At 45.9% G+C, this 16,421-nt stretch overlaps 1 long non-coding RNA gene across 1 annotated transcript; it reads left to right on the top strand.

Annotated features, from left to right (window-relative positions):
- Positions 1-4,754: 4,754 nt before the first annotated feature.
- On the top strand, positions 4,755-15,681 carry LOC145723528 (uncharacterized). Its single transcript, XR_014148651.1, has 2 exons — positions 4,755-9,448; positions 9,662-15,681. It is a non-coding gene; the product is annotated as an uncharacterized LOC145723528 (long non-coding RNA).
- The last annotated feature ends 740 nt before the right edge of the window (positions 15,682-16,421 follow it).

Below are 16,421 nucleotides of genomic sequence, written 5' to 3'. Positions count from 1 at the left end.
CGACCGAGCCCCCCAGCGCCCCGATGACTGTCATCTTTATGAAGCTGTGGTGTCAATGGAGTGCTGGGTTCAAATCCTGCTCTGCCCTAGTTAGCCAAATGTCAAGTTCTGAGCTACTTTCCTCACCTGTATTTGGCATCATAGTGCCCGCTCACGGAGTTTAAGTGGGTACTATCTCTTTGCCTTCGTTTTCTCAAGAGTGTGTGGATATAAACGACCCTGGTACCGACTCCTTTTCCCATTTCTTGGATTATCACACGCCCTAACTGCTTAACCCTGGAGGTGCTGTGAGCTCCACGCCAGAGCCTGCTACAGATTTGCTCAATATGTGGAGGTCTGCTGGAGTCCTCGCCTCAGGGCCAGCCATGTTGAGAAGGTTTGTCACAAGTGGCCACATTTCCTTTCCACATTCCTCAAAACAGCTGTGTTTTGATGAGGCTCATTTATGAATAGCTGGCATTGTGTATGTCCTTTAAGTTTCACGGTTTGTCTTTATAAAATACTTCTACTTTGTGCCATATGATTTGGAGAGATACCATCACCACCAACATGTCTAGGGGTTCACAGAGGCTGTAAAGTGCATGTTCTGACACCCTCCCTGCACCCCTTTGGTTCAGCGCCTCGTTTGAGCCTAGAAATGGATCAAGTTCTCTCTCCTCCTTCAGAGTCTGTCTTGCAGTCCACTCTGGGAGGTAGCACAGGTCCAAGTAAGAGCCACTTCCCCAGTGCTCTAAGAAAGTACACTGGTCTGTTCCCACCTCCTATTTTTGGCTTGAGCCAGGGCCAAACTCTGCTAGGCCTTCTGCTGCCCAGTTAATCCCCAGGGGTGAGCTTTCTCTTTCTCTGACTTTCTCTGCTGATACCTTTGACACCTGGCCCAGTGCCCGTTGGGTCTAGTGCAAAGGAATCAGGAACTGTCACCACCACAGCTGCTCCTGCTGGTAGCAGCCCCGCCATCTCAGGCCCATCAGCCAGCTTCGGCTCTTCGGAGGTGGGAACCTCTATGAGGCTTTGTTTTCTCCTCCTCTGCCTCCTTTCAGCAGGGGGTGTGCCCCCGCACCTCCTGCTTGTGCTCTTGGGCGCATCACCTTCTCTCTCAAGACAGCTCCCATAGTGCTGGGGAGGGAGGAGGAACAGGGCTCCATGTGGCTAACATTCCTTTGCCCACTGCCGGGGAGCCTCAGCCTTGCCTAGGATGTGTCTGGAAATGGCAGCCCAACCCAGCCTTTCCTTGACTTCATTCTTTCCCTCACCCCCCACATCCCAGCCAGAATGTCTCATCATTTCTATTTATAGAGATAATGGAGGGGCGCCTGGGTGGCTCAGTCGGTTAAGCGTCCGACTCCTGATCTCAGGGTCATGAGTTCAAGCCCCATGTTGGGCACCACACTGGGTGTGGAGCCTACTTAAAAAAAAAAAGATAATGGAATCTGACAGCTTTACATCACTCCATAACTGCCATCCTAATTCAGCAACCACTATTTCTCACCGAGAATGGTGTAGGATATTCCTAATGGTCTCTCTGTTTCCATACTTGCCCTCCTGCACTTTCCACAGAGGTGCTGTTTTTAAAGTAAATAAATGCATGCATTTATATAGTAGTACTTACTGTCTGCCAGCATATAAACTAATACTCAGGACTAGATTTCCTGAAAATATTTATGAAATGGCAAAGGTATAGGGAAAGGTAAGCAGGAATTGAGTCTTGGCAGTGCCCGGTGGTGACCGGGGACAGCACTTGTGATGGGTGCTTGGGGACAAGCGGCAATGTCTCGTCCGCCACAAGGTGGAGGACCAGATTGGAGACTCCACCATGGAGTTGTGTGGTTGAAAAGTCAAGTAGGAAAATACCTCCCCCATGAGGCATTTTCCAGTGTCCTTTCTACTATACTGACCAAGGGAGGAATTTGTGTAGTGATTACGTCATCTTTAATTAAAGCATAGCTATAAAATACGCAAGTTACAATGCATATTTTAACACCAAAGGAAGGTCCATAGACAAAGACAGAATGACACAATCATACAAATGTAAATCCATTTGTGTAGGAGCCGTTTAGGCTGAAACGATTATTTAAAAGCCAACAGGTATCACCAGTTGATGTGACAATGAGAAACATCTTGTGATTTTTTTTATAAAGATTTTTATTTATTTATTTATTTGACAGAGAGAGACACAGCGAGAGGGATCACAAGCAGGGGGAGTGGGAGAGGGAGAAGCAGGCTCCCGGCTGAGCAGGGAGCCCAATGTGGGACTCGATCCCAGGACCCCAGGATCATGAACTGAGCTGAAGGCAGTCGCTTAATGACTGAGCTACCCAGGCGCCCCCATCTTGTGATTTTTAAATTGGAAGGTGGGTTCAGGCTGCCCACCCACCTAATTTGGTACAGTTTTCTAGAGGAAGTGAGAATTACTTGTGTATGGAGAGAAATATGTAGCTGTCTGGGTTTTTTTTTATTACGATTATTATTTTTTCTTGTAAGCACGTGATAATAAAGAATGTACCCAATAAAGAGGAACTGAACCTTTGAGCTTGCCCAGAGTTTGGTCTCCGAGTATCCAAGACCATTAAGAATGAAGGTGTAGGGGCTTTCCTTTGCCCATTCCCATTGGAGTTCCAGTTCTTGCCTTTGTGCAATGAGAAGACCCTAACTGCCTCCGCATTGTGATTCCGTGAGCAGCCCTAGTGGCAGGTCACAGAGGTCAGTACTGGAACGGGCTGTGGAGGTCAGTCCGCGTCCCTCATGTGACAGGTGAGAAAACCAAGGCTACATACGAGAGTCCGGAGACTCGCCTAAGCTAACATCGGGTCACGATGAGCCTAACACCTGTTTCCACACTCAGCAGCTTTCCTCTAGTCTGGATTGATCAGTTTAAGAAAGATGCTGGCTTGATTATAATGAATTGAATTAATTTAAAGACATAGGAAGTGCTCGGTTAGTTTTTTTGTTTTTTTAAAGATTTTATTTATTTATTTGAGACAGAGAGCATGAGAGGGAGGAGGGTCAGAGGGAGAAGCAGACTCCCTGCCGAGCAGGGAGCCCGATGCGGGACTCGATCCAGGGACTCCAGGATCATGACCTGAGCTGAAGGCAGTCGCTTAACCAACTGAGCCACCCAGGCGCCCGGCTCGGTTAGTTTTTAAAAACAGCTATTACTAGGCCTTCACGGAAAGAAAGCTAATGAAGTGATGGGACATACAGTTTAGTCCTTGTGTTTTAAAGGATATATTACAGGATTGCACCATCAAACTCTAGAAGACCTCGAGTTGAAATATGTAAATCATCTCAACCTGCAGTTTATGGTGGAGCTATGTGCTGGTCAGCTGATCACACACCCTGCTGCCTGGGACTCATACAGGAATTTAAGGCCTTCCGTCAAGCTGTGATCATTTCTACAAAATCCCTGGTTATGTAATTAGGCGATTTTTTTTTTTCCCCTAATAGAAAAGGAAAATTGAATTCGTTTAGATGGTGAAATCCTGCCGAAAGGGAATATAGTTCCCCAGACTAAAGTCACTTCTTCCTAAAAAGCCTTAGAATGCTAAAAATAAAAACAAATCCAACTATTATTTTAAATTTGCAACTTGCAATTGAGGTAACCTGGATTCTTCTCTGTTCTTCATTACTCCCTGTGAGAATAAGGCTCTGAGGAGTCATTTAACATCTTTAGGACAGAAGACCCCATTTGACTCCTGAAGTTTATTTAATTGTCAGGAGAAGTAGGTGCAACACTTGGACGTTCTTTCCGCCAATGTATATGTGCTCCCGAAGCGAGCACATTCTTTCAGCCAATGATTCTGAGGCTCCGCTGTATGCTGCTTTCTGGGCCAGGTGTTTGAATAGGGGCAAACACAGGCTTCCTCCTACCCAGGCTTCCCGGACAAGGATGTTCACCTTGAACTTGGGTTGCTCTGTCGCTGAGATGCTTCTTCCCCACCTGCTCCCCGCCTCGAAGCAACCCAGATTCGCCAGCACCCCATCACTCCCCCAAACCTGCCCAGTTCCCAAGACAGCCTGATTTGCTAATGTTCTTTTTTTTTTTAATTAAAAAGCAAACTGTTCTGTTTTATAGAATTCAGGATTTCACGGATTTGACCAGTACTGGCACTTTTGTGTGTTCACAGACTGAGGACACTGTATAGCAGAGTTAACTCTGTGTTTCCTAGCAGTCCAGATGTCGTATTCTGCCTTGTTGTCCACATAGGTGTGTGTACTTGTCTGACTTCATGCCATGCTCTTTGACCTCAGAAAATCGAGTTACCCTTCCTTCTTCTGGCTAAGCTTTCTTTTCCTGTTTATGATTTGTGGCCAACGTGGGTCCTGCCATCTGGGACTGAGGGCACAAATATACAGCTGGGGCAAGAGGAGATTCCCTCCCCCACCCCACTTAGGTCCTAAACTTCAGATATCTCTAGGATTCTGTTTTCATCCTGCTTTTTGAGGCTTCCTCTGTCTCTAGGCAGCCAGCTTGGCTCCTAGGGCCGGAGAAGTCACAGAGGGCATGTGAAAGGTCTTTGTAGCTCCGAACTAAGAAGTCCAGAGCCCCAAAAGCTTTAGTAATAATAGAAGGTGACAGCTCCCCAGATGCTCTTATGGGCCAGCCAGATCCCAAGCCTGCTGCTTTCCCTTAACCTTGAGGCGCCCCCTCCCTCCAGCACGGTAGGGCCCCACAGCACACACCGGTACCCAGACAAATACACACAGCCATTCTCCATAGCGTCCTTAATTCTTAAGTCTGAATTTTATTTATTTTATTTTTAAAGAATCTCCACACCCAACGTGGGGCTCGAACTCACAACCCTGAGGTCAAGAGTCACACACTGTACCACTTAAGTCTGAATTTTAATTCTCATGTGGAAATTGTTTCTTTATGCGTCATGTTCAGAAATTATTATATTTCATCAAGACTAAGGCTCCGCCGGTTTATTTATGTTTTTAAGAAACTGATGTTTACTTTCTGTCAGCCTTATTTCCAGTTTCTATTGCCATTGATTTTTAAGAAGCACCATTTTTATGTACCTTTTTTTTTTTTTTTAAATCTTTTAAAGAATTTATTTACTTATTTGACATTGACGCAGAGAGAGAGAGAGAGCACAAGCAGGGGGAGCAGCAGAAGCAGGCTCGCCACAGAGCAGGGAGCCCAAGGCGGGGCTCGATCCTGGAATCATGACCTGAGCCGAAGGCAGATGCTTAACCTACTGAGCCACCCAGGCCCCTTTATGTACCTTTAAGAAAGAAAAATGCTAATAACTAAATGGAGACATGTCATGGGTTGTAATATAGAGTCTGATTTCAGATATGTTAAAATGCAAAACCAAAACAATGTGTCCCTCCTTCCCACCCCCAATTGTTTCTTAGAATTGATAAAATCTGGGTCAGGACTCAATTAGATTTCACTTTCCCTCTGACAGAGTTACTTATGTGTTTAGAATAGCCAGGTAAGCAGGACAATTTCCTTTCAGCTAATCGCTGTTGCTTGGCTTTCTTCCTACCCATGTTCCGCGTAAGCACTTTGAACCTGAAAAACACTTGACTGTATTCTCACATGGTCTGGATTGTTTAACCAGAAACAGTTAGGGCTTCTATATCTAAAAAATACGCTGTGGCCTTCTTTTTCCTTTTAATTTCACTTTTCAAAACTAAGAAATAGCTTGTAAGGTAGAATTGTTAAAGCCGTTTGTAGGTATGGGTGCAACTTCGCTGTGGCAGTTTCTTCATAACTTGAGGTGACATAAAGGACACCCTTTCTCTGTAGAGTCTGGTAACATCATCCTGTAAGAAGGGTAACATTGAGGAGTGACCAGTGAAGGAAAAAAAGGCAGGAAGGATCCTCCAGTTGAGAGATCTCTATCTCGGTGTTCTTATGTGACAGCTTCACCTCGTCCAGAAATCCTTCTGACAGTTTCTGACATCATTCTTGAATATTTCCAGTGATTAATAGCTCATGCCTCAGAAGGGAGCTTGTTTATTTTTGAACGGCTAAACTCATTAGAAATGTGAAAGGCAATTGCGTTTTCTTTCGTTTTTCTTCCTAAAAAGAATTTTGTATAATCCATTTACTTTTGAAATAAGAATAAATACAGGTTACCACAGAAACTTCATGTTTGAGCTAAAATTTATTTTTTTGTGGCATTGAGCCATTTATGCTGGTTCTGCTTCTCTGGAATTCCCCAGCCATGCAAATCTTTAACCCATTATCGTGTCTCCTGTTTCCTCTGAGACGTATAGGAAATGTCCGGCTTCTATAAGACGTGAAGTTAAATAGGTCAGTTCAGCTCAAATTCAGCTTTGCAGTTTGCTCACTGTGTGATCTCAGGTAACTTACTCAGGTTGCCTCCTCTTTAAAATGTGGTTAATGAGGAGTTTTGTGAGAAGTTAATTGGCACATCTAATGCCCTTAGTACGTTGCCTGGCAAATAGTAAGTGCTCAATAAATGCTAGTACTCTCAGTCACCATTCTGGAAGGCTGCTTCTACTACTTCCTGCCTCCCATACTCAAGTAAAATAATTTTGAAATCCTGATGTCATTTCTTTTTTTTTTTTTTTTTGCCTCCATCTTTCCCTTGACTTACCAGGTCTCCCACCCACCCCTTCCTCTAATTCTCACCACCACTCATTTTGACAATTTAGAAAACCTACCACCTAGCTTCTTTGAAGCCTCCAATATTTCCAGGACAGTGTGGTAGGAATAGTGGGGACTCTAATGGTAGCCTCACTTGGGTTCGAAATCTGATTCCACCACGTACAGGAGTGAATGCACAATTTATGTACCATTTTGAGATTTAATTCCAGTATCAGTAAAATGGAAATCTGCCTCTTCCGGAGTGCTCGTTGGATAATGAGGTAGAATTATAAGATCATGTCTGAAGAGGTCTGGGCGCACCTGAGGCATTCGTTAAATGCCTGTTGCCTTCCCCCTTCCCCTGCAGTTCATTCTGCGTTCAGTGACTACGTGAATTCTGAAGTCAATGTTTTAATTACATGGTACCTTGCTTAAAAATCCTCCGTGACCCCTCATTTTCCACTAAGGCATGTCTAAAATCTTTGACACGCATTCAGTATGAAACCCAGGCTAGGTATGCTTGAATCCTGGCGCCATGACTAACTAACAAGCTTGGACAAGTTTTGTACCCTCATTACCTCAGCTATCTTGTTTGTAGACTGGGAGTATGATAATAATAGTACCCGCTTCGTGGGGTTATCATAACGGTTGGATTTATTAGCCCATATACAGGATTTGGGGAAGTCCCTGACTGTAACTGTCCCACACCTTCCCTGATGCCCTACGGACTCTTTCCTGGAACTGCTCTCATTGCTTTTCCTAGGACTCCAGGCTCCCAGCAAGCCACACCATCTGATGTCCAAAGTCTATCCCTCACTTTCTGCCTCCCCTTCTTGATGAAGGTCTCTGTCACTGCTCTCTTCTCAAGTTACTTCTTCTGTTGGTTTGCCTTGATGATGGTGAGATTAGAGTTTGCTCCCAGAATTGTGACTGTTTGCATGACTCACATCAGATTAAATTCTTGTGGTCCCTTGCTCCAAGTTTCTTTGGGGAGGAGAAAGAGAAGGAAGCGCCTGTCTTACCTTACATGACTCTTATCAAACTGTTGGAATTGCTTGTTAACCTGTCTCTTTGGCTCATTGGACTGTAAGCTCTGCGAGGGCAGGCAAAATACATGTGTTGTTCATCTCTGTCACCCAACTCGCAGCAAAGTGTCTGGCACATAATAGGCACTCAGTAGATATTTATTGAATGGATGGAGGGATAGAGCAAGATTGGAAAGTATAATGCCCCCTTTGCATTCCCAAACTGCAAAAACATCAGATGCACCTTCTTCCCTGCCTAGGGAGGAAACCACTCCTCGCAAGAACTGAATGCTCCAAAATACTCTCGGGATATAGGGGTTATTTTGGGGGTTCTGCTACTGCTAAAGCTGTGGGCAGTTAGTTGTTAGCATTTATGAGTGATATCTTAATATCAGCTTTCACCAGTACTTGGACTGAATCCAGATTTATTTTCCTAGTATAGTTTCAATTTTTAGTATGCATTATTTGCTTTGTATGATATCTTCCTTACATAGCACAATGCTTTCATAGAAATAATGAAACAATTGCTAACGAATCCAGAAGACTCACATAAATCCTCTGTGAAGTCGGCAGTGGAAAGCAACAGAATCAGTATCCAGTCCATATGTGATGAAGTGATTTTGTCATTGAAAGACCAGTTTATAGTGACAAAAAAGTGATCAGAAGTAAAGTAGGAAGGACAGATGTGAAAAAACACATGTGATCATTTGGTATTAATATCAGGATTCTTTCTAGATTTTCTTCATTTCCATTCCCTTTCTCTCTCTAATACTGCTAGAAGGAGAGAGTACTACCCACAAATTTTTTTGGCAGACGTGGCTATTAGTTAATTAGCATTTTGGCCTCCAGTCTGGAGAGCAGACCCTGTTCTCTTTGTAATGGGTGTTGTCAAGGAAGCTTTTCAAAGGCAGAGGGAAAAAATGGCCCCCACTCCACTGTCCAGGATTTTTATGAGGGTCAAGTAGCCTTGGCAAGAATTCAGGCCAGAATGGCTTGGCGGCAGCTAAGAATGCCACAGCCCTTGTGACAGGTTAGATTTGCCATAAACCTGAATTCACTAAATTCTTAAGATGGTGAAAGATTGTTGTGCTCTGGCCCGAGAATTTCTTGGATACTTTTTTTCTTTTTTTGCGAGTGGTGGTTGGATGGCTTGAGAGTTGCCCGCTCCCTGCTCGCCGTGTCTCCTGCTGTTCATGCCCCTTCTCGGAATCACCACAAGCCAAATCACCCCGGTACTGGTTGGTCCCCCATACATCAACACACAAAATACTCCTCGGCGTCCGTAAAGTGTTCCAGCAATGTGTCTCAGTAACTGATGAGACATGGCTTATTCGTCCTGGGAAAGTGATTGAATGTTCAAGTTCCACCCTGTGTGAATTTTTAGGCTAAGCCTCAAGCAAATATTGACATTAATCATGATCTAAGTGTGCTGGTTTTCTTATTTTTATTACAGCATTGAAGTATTATTTCCAAAGTGCTAAGGATTCAAGAGGGAGGTTGAGGTGATATATGAACTCAATCTTCCTAGCAGCCTGAAAAAGTATTATTATTCTTACCCAGGTTTTACAAATGAGGAAACTGAGGCTTAGAGGGGTTAAGTAATATGTCAAAGATTTTTCCTGGCAGGTCAGGACTAGACCTTTTTCCAGGGTCTCTTCCAACCCTGGGAGATTGAATTCTTATTTGGGGGGAGATGGCACATCAGGTCCAAGATGTCACTGAAGAAGTGAGCGTGAGGGAGAATGGCAGGCATGTGCGCTAGAGAAGGCTTTGGGGGCGCAAGGGACCTCCTGGGCTGCCTCACAAATCCAAGGAAGTGGAGGGAAGACCTAGAAAGCTTCCAGGGGCTCAAGGGAAGAAGGCTTTTTTTTTTTTTTTAAAGATTTTATTTATTTATTTGAGACAGAGAGAATGAGAGACAGAGAGCATGAGAGGGAGGAGGGTCAGAGGGAGAAGCAGACTCCCCGCTGAGCAGGGAGCCCGATGCGGGACTCGATCCAGGGACTACAGGATCATGACCTGAGCCTAAGGCAGTCGCCTAACCAACTGAGCCACCTAGGCGCCCGGGAAGAAGGCTTTTGATCTTCTCTCTAGACCAGATGTTGTAAAGTGGTGACACCCCAGCCTCCACGAGGCCTGGAGATGTATTTATTTGGCCCATATGTTTCAGAAAATCTGAGCCGGCATTTAAAAATCAGATTTGGGGCACCTGGCTGGTTCAGTCGGTAGAGCACGCGACTCTTGATCTTGGGGTTGTGAGTTCAGGCCCCCCATGTTGGGTGTAGAGCTTACTTAAAACAATACATTTTTAAAAATCAGATTTTACATGAAAATCCAGTTTTCTAGCTTATCTGGATAACTCAGAACTGACAAGCTTAAGTCCCAGTTCCCCCATGGTAACACCTGGCTGGAGCACACAGTGGCTGCTCTCTTCCTCAGAGCCCCCCATTGCCAGTCAGCCCACTTCCCCACTGCCTGGCTCGTCCCTTTTGTATCCTCCTGGCCCCGGGAGCCGTTTGCCTTGCAACCTCTTCTCTCGTGCAGGGTTTCTCATGCTTGGTACTACTGACATTTGGGGCCACATGATTCTTTGTTATGAGGGGCTGTCCTGTGCGCTGGAGGATGTTTAGCAGCGTCCCTGGTCTCTACCCACAAGATGCCAATAGTAGCCCCTCCTCATTGTGACAGCCAAAAATTGACATCACCAAATGCCTCCAGGGGAGTAAAAGTGCCCCTGATAGGAACCACTAGGGTAGTGTAGATGAGTCTAAGCCACCAAGAACTCAACCGCTAAGCCTCTCTATTATAAATTCCTGGGAATGATAATCTGATAGCCCTGGCTTGGGTCAGGGGTCTTCTCCTGCGGCAAGGTGGCGAGGCATCAGCCATCATGACCACCACCTACTGCAGAAAGGGAAGCAGGGCAGGCAGCCCAGAAGGCATCCGCCATAAGAAGAGGGGTACAAAAGATACTAGGTGAAAACCAGAGTCCAGGAATAACTCCCAACAGTATAGCAATCTTAATTTTCCAAAGGATGTTCTTTGTGTCTTTTTTCTTATGTGTTCCTACCACCATTCTATGATACAGCCAAGACACATAGAGCGTGCCTTATCTCTTCCAGTAGATGAGGAGACAGAGAAAAGTTAAAATTGCTGCCTGGGTGCATATAGCCACTACATAGAGAAAAGACTAGAACCCCAGCTTTCTGGAGCCCACCCCCTGAAATGGGAGCCATCTGTAACATAGCACCCTGTCTCCTTTGGGGAAGCAAAGCCAGCCATCATCAGACTTGGCCTGGCCCCGAAAACACCACCGAGGCAGCCAGCCGGTCATGTTTGCAGAGCAGGTTTGGTTGGCAGGAGGCCACCCTGTCTAACTCCCGCTCCAGTCCGTCTGGGTGTAACCCAGCCATTATGCTCTCTCTTGGGTTTCGAACGCACAGGAACAATTAAGTCATTCTCATAATTTCATGTGGTACAGAAAGTCCCCGGCCAAAAATACCATCCTTGGTTCCTACTTTTAGACTTCCAGGGAACTTCCCCTCCTTCCCTCGCTACCATTCACTTTGATTCCTTCTATTTTTCTCTTCTTGAATGCATGGGCTGGACCCGGAGTCCTAGTTTACTTAACGAGGAGCTGCAGGCCCAACACAAATCAAAGGAAACCCAACCTTCATTTGGCAGGAGTGGTGAAAGTAGGGGATTGTTGGCGGTCTTCAAGTACAGAAGCTCCGAACACGAAAGAGTGTGGGGTTCTTATCTCTGGTGTGTGGAAATAGGAGAACTAGCCACCAGATGATCACGGAAAGATGATAGGGCAACAAGGGAAGTGGTTGTATCTATACTCCTATTATTATTTCTGGGGTCTAGGTAGCCACATTCAATCACTGTCTTTATCTTTAGTATATAAAATTTCTTATCCCATAGGACTGTGACATCCAAGCAGTGCTGCTGCCTTAAATAACTAATTTTTCTAGATCTTTCTCAGATGTATGTTAAACAGTTACTTCCTGGCAGTCAGATGACTGATGTGGTCTTTGGGCACACACGTACTCACGTGTGCACACAGCTGTCTCTGCCTTGTGCTTGGCACGTGTTGCTGCTCGGCCATTTCGGGTCTATCGAAAACTAAATGAAATGAAGTAAAAGTAGGAGACGATTTAAAAGTTTCCTCTGTAGGAATAGACATTATAAGTTTATTTATAACCTGTCTTCTCCCGAGAGCAGCAGTTCTCAAAAACTTTAGCCTGCATCCGAATCACCTGGAGAATGTGTAGAAACTTGGGTGGGGGGAGCCCCACCCCCCACGCCGAGAGCATCTCATTCACTGGGTTGGGGGCGGGACCAAGACTTTGCATTTCTGTCCCGTTTCCAGGTGCTGCTGATATTGCAGAGCCACCTAGTTTGTGTGGTCTGCACAAACCAGAGGCCCCCTGGAGTCCCCCTTGGTGAACTAGACTAATTAAGAACGGTGCTTTGAAAACTAGGTTTCCCCGGGAGCCGTGATGTCTGTTCCTCCTGCTTCTGGGCCTTCGATTGTGTTGTCCCTGCAAAGTCTCCCTCCTCCCGCTGGCCAGCTAAGTCCCCTGCATCTGCCAGGCGCCACCTCCGTTCCCATCCCCTCCACCTACTCTTTCCTGACTGTTCCAGTCCACTCAGGTCACTTCCGTTCTCGGAACTCTTCCAGTTTTTAACGGAAGCCCCCAGAATGGAATCTGCTGCCTTGTGTCTCTTGCACCTTTCGGCTTAGTCCTTTCCCCAGCTAGACCAGCCTGATTGGATTAGTGAACTTGACACACCTCAGACACTCTTCTCTGTGTCCTGGCACCGAGCACGGGGCTCAGTACATTGTAGATAACTCATTAGTTTATTGACTGATGAAGGTTCAAAGTGAATTCAGAGAGGAAGTAGAATGCTGCATGTATCATCAAGTGGTAATTGCTTAATACTTAGGCACCAAATCATGCCTGTGCCTTCGGTGCCCAGAGCCACAGATCCTTCTGCCTGATCCAGCATTGCCCAGCTTTTGGTCTTCTAGAGAAAGGGCATCATGGGCTTGCTCAGTAAGGTGGATGCCCAGGCCCACTCTCAGGGCCGCCCTGGCCAGTTGCTTTCACCACGCCTGTTGTCCACTGTGTATGAGAATCAGTCGCTGGACTCTAGGGCAGCGTGATGACTGGGGGTCAGCATGTAGGGAGGGAGGTGGGGAGGGGACAGACAGAGAGCACTTATGTTGGACAGGCAGTTTGGGACCAGACTGTGAAGGCCTTACATGGCATATTAGGGGCTTGGACTCTCTTACAGAAAATGCGAGGCTTTTTATTTTTATTATTATTTTAAAAGGTTTATTTATTTGAGAAAAAGAGAGCGCATGCACGCCAGTGCACTTGAGTGGGGGGAGGGGCAGAGGGAGAAGGAGAGAGACTCCTCAAGCAGACTCCATGCTGAGCACAGAGCCTGATGCGGGGCTCGATGCCAGGACCCTGAGATCAAGACCTGGGCTGAAACCAAGAGTCAGATACTCAACCCACTGAGCCACTCAGGCGCCCCTGAAAATGGGAGGCTTTTCAAAAAAGGGAATGACATCATCAAGTGTGTTCTTTAGAACCATAATTCTGGAGGCCACGGGCTTCTTACAGAGGAGGTAAGTAGCAGAGGCAAACTCATGAAGGAGCTTTTACTTGAAGGGTTCTTTCTTGATGGTCAACTCTTCCCACCTTTTAAAAGATCCTGTGTTAGTTTCCTCGGGCTACCTTAGCAAATGACCACACAAACTAGGTGGCTTAATAAAGAGAAATTGATTTGCTTACACTTCTGGAGGCTAAAATCTAAAATCAAGCTTTCAGTGGGACCATGCACTCTCTGAAGGCTTTAGGGGAGAATGCGTTCCATGTCTTTCTCTTGGCTTCTGGTGTTGTGCAATTCTTGGTTTCTAGATGCATCACTCCCATCTCTGCCTCTGTCATCACATGGCCTCTCTACACGCCTGTCTATTCTTATAAGGACATCAGTCATACTGGATTGAGGCCCACCCTAATGACCTCATTTTAACTTTATTACATCTACGAAGACCCTATTTCCAAATAAGGTCACATTCACAAGTACAGGAGCAGCATATCTTTTTTTGGAGGAGGACACCGTTCAACCCATAACAGACACTTACTTTGCTACATCTTATTATTTTAGGGCTTAAGATAGCAATGGGCTTGCTGCTATATCCAGCTAGTCAACTCCCCTGGGGAATGTGCCCATAAGGAGTTAGGAAGCTCCCTCCACCTTGAGTAATATGGCAGCTCACTTAAGTAATTATGAAGGAAGGAAACACAGGACCAAAGCAGCAGGAGGTGGGGCACTGACCCAAAGACCAGTTAGGATGCTATTGCAGGTGAGAAATAATGAGACCCTAAGTAAGGCAGTGACTTAAGACTAGAGGAGGGGTAGAGTGGGGAACAGGTCCCAAGTAGAACCAACAGGAGTGGTGTGGGGGGAGGAAGAACTCAAGGGTAATTCTTAGCCTGCTAAAAAATGTGCATGTGTGTTTGTGTATATATATAGGTGTATAATAACTCCCTATATGTTATGCATGTATATATATTTGTGTCTTTTTTTTTTTTTTTAAGATTTTATTTATTTATTTGACAGAGAGAGACACAGCGAGAGAGGGAACACAAGCAGGGGGAGTGGGAGAGAGAGAAGCAGGCTTCCCGCCGAGCGGGGAGCCCCGTGCAGGGCTCGATCCCAGGACCCTGGGATCATGACCTGAGCCGAAGGCAGACGCTTAACGACTGAGCCACCCAGGCACCCCTATATTTGTGTCTTGAAGATAAACAAGGCTTTATAGAGAAGCTTCTCTTTCTTTGTCCTTCCCCAGTTAACTACAATTATGCTTCACTATCCTGGAAAGGAGAGTAATAAAAAGGAAATAATATGGAACAAAGTAAGGAGCAATCTTGGGAATCTATGGGGATAGGGGACAAAAGGTACAAATTTTGGCCCACAACCTCTTGAGAAGGTTCAAGTAAATGCGGTGTGGTTGTCTAGGGGAATGGCCACCACTAACCTGCTAAGTTCAGCCCTGCAGGCCCTTTGTTCAGGTCCGTTCCCAGCCATCATCCAGCCTGACTGGGTGACTGGCTGACCTCCAGGGAGACTCAGACCTTCTTAGAGAACCTAAGTTGCAGGGTCCTGGCATCACCATCATAATATTCTCTCACTCTGCAGGAGCTATTTTTTGTATCCATTATCTCATTTGGTTTTCACAACCATGGAATGGAAAATTCCTTGCAGGGCAGAAGTCCTGATGTTGTTTTTCGGGGTGGGAGTTAGTGTTTGGACAAGACTCTTAACTTCTCCAAGCTTTGGAGCTTTTCTCATCAGTAATGGACCAACAGCACCATCCTTACAGGATTATTGTGAGGATAAATGTCAATTAACATTGTGTAATTGACATGTGTGTAAAGTGACGGCTCAGAGCTGGTGCTCCACACTATTCATTACCTTTCCCTTCGTCTTCAATCTTCCTTCTCCGTCTTCTTCCAGGCTTTCTGACTCTATGGGCCAGAGCTATTTCTGCCATTCTCTCCTTCTGGAAATAAAACATAAATAAATTAAGAGAAAGAAATTATAAACAAATTCCTGCAGAGAATTTGCTTTAAACTCATTGGAATCATTATCAATTGCATACTCACCCCGGAGGGCTGGGTTAGGGGTCTTCGAGTATATATAGCAAACCGTGAGAGTGAAGGTGAGAAGGAAATGTCAGAATTGTAATTGGGATTAATGGAGATCGAGTCTGAGAGGCAGAATCTGGTGCCTGTTTTGTCCCTTGCCCACACTGGCTGGTCCCAGCCACTCCGCTGCTTTTATCTTTCAGCTGGGTCCCCTGTGTCCCCTTCTTCAGTAGAGAACAACTCTACAGAACCACATCCTCCGGGACCTAGGTGTTGATGCAGCTGCTGGCCGATCTGTTCAGCTAACCCACACTTCAGTGCTACCTGAGATGTTGGAGAGGGGCCACTGCCCAGGTCATCCTGCAGCTCCTCTGGATGACATCCACTTGGGCTTAGTTTCTTTTTTTTTTTTTCTTTCTTTCTTTCTTTATTTTTTTTAAAGATTTTATTTATTTATTTGAGAGAGAGAATGAGAGAGAGAGAGAGAGCATGAGAGGGGGGAGGGTCAGAGGGAGAAGCAGACTCCCTGCCGAGCAGGGAGCCCGATGCGGGACTCGATCCTGTGACTCCAGGATCATGACCTGAGCCGAAGGCAGTCGCTTAACCAACTGAGCCACCCAGGCGCCCTCTTTTTCTTTTTTTTTTAAAGATTTTATTTATTTATTTGACAGAGAGAGAGAGCACAAGCAGGGGGAGTGGCAGGCAGAGGGAGAGGGAGAAGCAGTCTCCCCACTGAGCAGGGAGCCCGATGCGGGGCTCGATCCCAGGACCCCAGGATCATGACCTGAGCCAAAGGCAGCCCCTTAACAACTGAGCCACCCAGGTGCCCTGGACTTAGTTTCATTCAGAAGTTAGAAAGCAGTGGCCCACATTTCCAGCTCAGTGAAACTGGGAATGATGACCTAGTCAGGCCTGCCTCCTCGACTTCATGTCCCCGCCAGAATTGCTTTCCCAGTGCCCCCTCTACCTGCTCAACCTCCCGTGCTCACATCCCAGACCAGAAGTTCTACTTCAGACTTCATCCCACAGAAATGTTAGCCCAAGGGGCAGAGATACAGGTAGGAGAAGGCTTTCCTGCAATACTGCTCAGAATGGGGAAACCAGGAAAATAACCCAAAGGCCATTTACAGGGTTTTTTTTTTTTTTAGATGAATGGCACTGTGA

The sequence above is a fragment of the Leptonychotes weddellii genome, chromosome 9, assembly GCF_054177405.1.
Source record: "Leptonychotes weddellii isolate Sample4059 chromosome 9, ASM5417740v2, whole genome shotgun sequence".
Classification (NCBI taxonomy): domain Eukaryota; kingdom Metazoa; phylum Chordata; class Mammalia; order Carnivora; family Phocidae; genus Leptonychotes; species Leptonychotes weddellii.
The sequence above is the reverse complement of the archived record's forward strand: the minus strand, read 5'-3'. Positions and strand labels throughout refer to the sequence as shown.